The sequence below is a fragment of the Pan paniscus genome, chromosome 8 (assembly GCF_029289425.2).
Source record: "Pan paniscus chromosome 8, NHGRI_mPanPan1-v2.0_pri, whole genome shotgun sequence".
NCBI classification, from domain to species: Eukaryota; Metazoa; Chordata; class Mammalia; order Primates; family Hominidae; genus Pan; species Pan paniscus.
The window spans coordinates 17,751,499-17,757,498 of record NC_073257.2 but is presented as its reverse complement, the minus strand read 5'-3'; positions in this window follow the sequence as shown (position 1 = coordinate 17,757,498).

Here is a 6,000-nt window from a genome sequence, read left to right as displayed (position 1 = left end):
GAAAGCTCTCAAATCTCCCATGGAATTATCAAAAAACAATCTGAAATGAACTAAAATAAACTCATTTATTTATAGAGTGGCTCAGTAGAGATGCAGGGTGACTATAGATGCACAGATGCCACTGGCAAGAGATTAGGGGGAAGAGACATACAATAGGCCATCTATGGCACTTAGGAGAAGCTGAGCTGTGAATTTTTGACATGATAAGGTATTCAAAAGCCATTGGGTATTTGGAGAAATCAAATAGGGCACACAGAGTCTAGGCAGATGCACGTTCAGAAAAGAACTGAGAAGACCTTAAGTTTTCATGTAGAGCTGATATCGAGACTAAGAATATGCCAAGCATATTAGCTGATCATTGTCATGACACAGAATATATATGGATTATGAAATGTGGCTGTTTTTCAAATGTGCGATAAAAACAATAACAAAGCTACAAAGAAACAGGAAAACAGTGTTCATTATGAGGAAGAAAATAAACTGACAGAAACTGTGAAGAATTACAGGCATTGATATTAGTAAGGAAAGACTTTCGGATTTTTATTTCTTATTAAAGTCTTAAAAATTATTTTAGATTAAATAGGCACATGTGTAGGTTTGTTATATAGACACATTACATACTGGTGAGGTTTGGGCCTCTGGTGTACACATCACTTAAATAGTGAACATTGTACCCAATAGCAAGTTTTGTCATCTTTGCCCCTGTCTCCACCTTTCTCCCTTTTGAAGTACTTGATGTCTATTATTTCCATGTTTATGTCCGTGTGTACACATTGTTTAGCTTCCCCTTATAAATGAGAATATGTGGTATTTTGTTGTGCTTGTAAGTTAGTTTACTTAGAATAATATCCTCTAGTTCCATCCATGCTGCTGAAAAGGACTTAATTTCACTCTTTTTAGTGGATGCTTAGTATTCCATAAGCATATATGCTTAGTATATGTATGTACACTTAGTATATATATATATGCATATTAGTATGTATATGCACATTTTGCCTTCTTTCCACATCCACACTGATATTTGTTGTTTTTTGACATTTTAATAATAGTCATTCTGACTGGTGCAAGATGATATCTCAATGTGCTTTTAATTTGCATTTTTCTGATGACTATTAAAAACAGTTTCCTGTATATTTGTCAGCTGCTTGTATGTCTTCATTCGATGAATGTCTGTTCATGTCTTTTGCCTAGTTTTTAATGGGATTGTTTGTGTTTTACTTGTTGAGTTGGTTTGAGTTCCTTATAGAATCTAAATAAAAGTCCTTTGTTGGAGCCTAAATTTGAAAATATTTTTCCCATTCTGTAGATTTTCTGTTGATTATTTCTCTTGCTGCCCATAAGTTTTTTAGTTTAATTCCCATTTATCTGTCTTTGTTACATTTCCTTTTTGGCATCTTCATCATTATATCTTGGCCTAGCTCAATGTCCAGAAGAGTTTTTCCAAGGTTTTCTCCTAGGACATTCATAGTTTCAGATTTTCCTTGTAGGTCCTTAATCCACGTTGACTTAACTTTGCCAATGGTAAGAGATAGGGGTTTAGTTTCATTATTCTGCTTTGGCTAGCCAATTTTCTCAATACCATTTAATGGTTACAGTGTCCTTTTCTCATTGTTTGTTTTTCTTTAACTTTGTCAAAGATCAGTTTGTTGTATGTATGTAGCTTTATTTCTAGGTTCTCTATTCTTATTTATCCACGTGTCTACTGTTGTATCAGTACCACGTTATTTTAGTTACTATGGTCTGTTAGTATAATTTGAAGTCAGGTAAAGTGATACCTGTGACTTTGTTCTTTTGCTTAGGATTGCCTTTTTATAAAATTTAGATTTTTCTTAATTATATGAAGAATAATGTTGGTACTTTGTTAGGAACTGCATTGAATCAGTAGTTTGCTTTGGGCAGTATGATCATTTTCATGATATTGATTCTCCCAATCCATGAGCATGGTAATCTTTTTATTTGCTTGTTTCATCCATGATTTTTTTCATCAGTATTTTGTATTTCTCCTTGTAGAGATCTTTCACCTGCTTAATTTTATTTATATCTAGATATTTTATTCTGTTTTTGTCTATTGCAAATGGGACTGAATTATTAATTGGGTTTTAGCTTCAACATTATTGGTGTATAGAAATGCTACTGATTTTTCTACATTGATTTTGTATCTTCAAATTTTATTGAAGTTTTTTTTTTCAATCAAGTCTAGCAGTCCTTTGAAGGAGTCATTATAGTTTGATAGGTATAAAATCACGTCATCAGAAAAAAATTGATAATTTGAATTTCTCTTTTCCAACTTGGATGGCTTTTATTTTTTTCTACTGCCTGGGCTTTCTGGTGAGGACCTCCAGTTCTATGTTAAGTAAGAGTGGTGACAATGGACATTCTTGTCTTTTGCCAGTTCGTAGGGTGAATGCTTTCAACATTTTCCTATTCAGGAAGACGTTGGCTGAAGGTTTGTTATGTATGACTTATTATTTTGAGATATGTCTTCAATACAAAGTTTGTTAAGGGTTTTATGAGAAAGAAATGTTGGATTTTATGCAATGCTTTTTTATGTCTCTTTTGAGATGATCATATGGTTTTTGTTTAAATCTTAGTTATATGGTGAATCAAATTTATTAATTTGTGAATGTTGAAACATCCTTTATTCCTGCAAGAAAACCCACTTGATCATGATAAATTATATCTTCAATGTGCTCTTTGTTTCAGTTTGGTAGTATTTTGTTGAGAGTTTTTGCATCCATGTTCATCAGGGATATTGGCCTTTATATTTCATTTTTAGTCGTGTTGTTGCCTGATTTTGGTATCAAGGTGACACTTGTTTCCTATAATGAGGGATATTATGAAATAGCTTCAGGAAGGTTTGTTTCGGATCTTCTTTGTACATCTCATAAAATTTGGCTGTGAATTCATCTCGTCCTGGGATTTTTTTGTTCTTGCTCTTTTACTGATTAAATGTGCTTGCTTATTATTGGTGTGTTTAGAATTTCTATTTATTTCTGGTTCAATTTTGAGAACTTGTGTATTTCCAAAAATTCAATCATTTTCTTCAGGTTTTCTATTTTGTGTGCACGGAGATGTTCATAGCAATATTTGTTAGTTTTTGTGTTCTGTTCTAACAGTTGCAATGTTGCCTTTGTCATTTCTGATTTTGCTCATTTGAATTTTCTCTGTCTTTTTTGGTTAATATAACTAGCAGTCTATAATTTTGTTTAACCTTTCAAATAACATATTTTTAATATCTTTGATTCTGGCATCATTGTTTTAGTCTCAATCTCATTTGGTTCTCCTCTAATATTTCTTATTTTTTTTTTCTGCTAGCTTTGGGTTTGATTTGTTCTTGTTTTTCTAGTTATTAGAGGTGTGACATTAGGTGGTTAATTTGAGATGTTTCTATTTTTTTTTTTTTGAAATGGAGTCTTGCTCTATTGCCCAGGCTACAGTGCAGTGGCACGATCTCGGCTCACTGCACACTCTGCCTCCTGGGTTCAAGTGATTCTCGTTCCTCAGCCTCCCAAGTAGCTGGGATTACAGGCACCCACCACCACGCCCAGCTAATTTTTGTATTTTTAGTAGAGATGGGGTTTCACCCATCTTGGCCAGGCTGGTCTCAAACTCCTGACCTTGTGATCCACCCACCCTGGCCTCCCAAAGTGCTGGCATTACAGGCATGAGCCACCATGCCTGGCCTGTTTCTGTCGTTTTGATGTAGATATTTAACACTATAAACTTACCTCTTAGCACTGCTTTTGCTGTATGTTAGAAGTTTTTGTAAGTTGTGTCTCTATTTTCATTGTTTTCAAAATATATTTTTGACTTATGCCTTTGTTTAATGTTTGCCCAAAAGTCATTGAAGACAAGTTTTTAGCCTCCATGTAGTTGTATAATTTTGACAGTTCTTCTTGGTATTGATTTCTAAATTTATTCTCTTGTAGACTGAGAAGATACTTGATATAACATCAATTTTTTGAATTTATTGAGACTTGCTTTGTGCTCAGGCATATGGTTGATTTTGCAGAATGTTCCACATAGAGATAAGAAAAATATATACTCTGTGGTTGTTGTGTATAATGTACTGTAAATACCCATTAGATCCATTTAGTCTAGAGGCTAGTTTATATCTGAAGTTTCTTTTTAACTTTCTGCCTTGATGACCTGTCAGGGTTATCTATGCCTGTGGAAGTATAGCAGCAAATGTTTTCTCATATGTCTAGTGGTATTTGTTTCATGAATCTGGATGCTTCAGAGTTGAATGCATGTATATTTAGGATAGATTGTGTTTTTCTACTGTTTTCAGTTCAAAGTCACTTTCAACTTACATAAGAATGGCTACTCCTGTTCACTTTTGTTTTCAATTATTATAATATATATTTAAAAATATATATACTATAAAAATTGATTTTGGTGTGTTTGTAATGAAATCTTTGTTCGTTCCTGTGTCCAGAATGGTATTGCCTAGGTTGTCTTTTAGAGTTTTTATAATTTGGGGTTTTACATTTAAGTCTTTAATCCACCTTCAGTTCATTTTTGAATATGGTGTAAGGAAGGGGTCTGATTTAAATCATATGAATATGGCTAGCCAGTTATCACAGTACCACTTGTGAAATAGGAAGTCTTTTTCCAATTGCTTGTTTTTCTTAGCTTCATTGAAGATCAGATGGTTGTAGGTGTGTGGCCTTACCTCTGGGCTCTTTATTCTGTTCTATTGGTCTATATGTCTGTTTTTGTACCAGTACCATGCTGCTTTGGTTACTGTAGCCCTGTAGTACAGTTTGAAGTGTGATGCCTCCTGCTTTGTTCTTTTTCCTTTGATTGCCTTGGCTATTTGGGCTCTTTTTTGGTACCATATGAATTTTAAAATAGTTCTTTTCTAGTTCTGTGAAGAATGCCACTGGTAGTTTAATAGGAATAGCATTGACTCTATTAATTGCTTTGGGAAGTATGGCCATTTTAATGACATAATTTTTTCTATTCATGAGCATAGAATGTTTTTTCCATTTGTTTGTTTTATCTCTGATTTCTTTGAGCTATGTTTTGTAGTTCTCATTGTAGAGATCTTTCCCCTTCCTGATTAGATGTATTCATAGGCATTTTATTCTTTTTATGGCAGTTGGGAATGGGATTGTGTTTCTGACTTGGCTGTTGGCTTGACAGCTGTTGGTGTATAGAGATGCTAGTGATTTTTGTACATTGATTTTGTATTCTGAGACTTCACTGAAGTTGTTTATCAGTTTGTTAAAGAGCTTTTGGAATGAGACTAGGGGGTTTTCTAGATATAGAATCATGTCATCTGCAAACAGGGGTAGTTTTACTTTCTCTCTTCTTATTCGGATGCCCTTTATTTCTTTGTCTTGCCTGATTTCTTAACCATGATTTCCAATACTACGTTGAATAGGCGTGGTGACAGAGGGCATCCTTGTCTTGTGCCACTTTTCAAAGGGCATGCTTTCATATTTTGCCCATTTAGTATGATATTGACTGCGGGTTTGTCATATATGGGTCTTATTATTTTGAGGCATGTTCCTTCAATATCTGGTTTACTGAGTTTTTAACATGACGTAGTGTTGAATTTTATCAAAAGCCTTTCCTGCATCTATGCAGATGGTTATGTGGTTTTTGTCTTTAGTTATGTTAATGTGATGAATCACATTTTTAATTTGTGTATGTTGAGTCAACCTTGAATCCCAGGGATGACACCTACTTAACTGGGGGAAGCCACCATTGTTTCTGTGTTTCATCCTTTATCAGAATGTTGTTGTGTGTCTCATAACTGTACATTGAATGAAATTGGCTTAAATTTTCACATTCAAAGGAAGATTTGCAGAATGGATTTTAAAAAATCTAGGACCTAACTCTATGTTCTGAACTAGAAACTCACTTTAGGTGAGGACATAAATAATGTGAACATGAAAGACAGAAATAGGTATTGTATGAAAGTAGTAATCAAAAAAGAGCTGTGATAGCTATACTAGGACCAGACACAATACAATTTAGTCAAAAACTCTG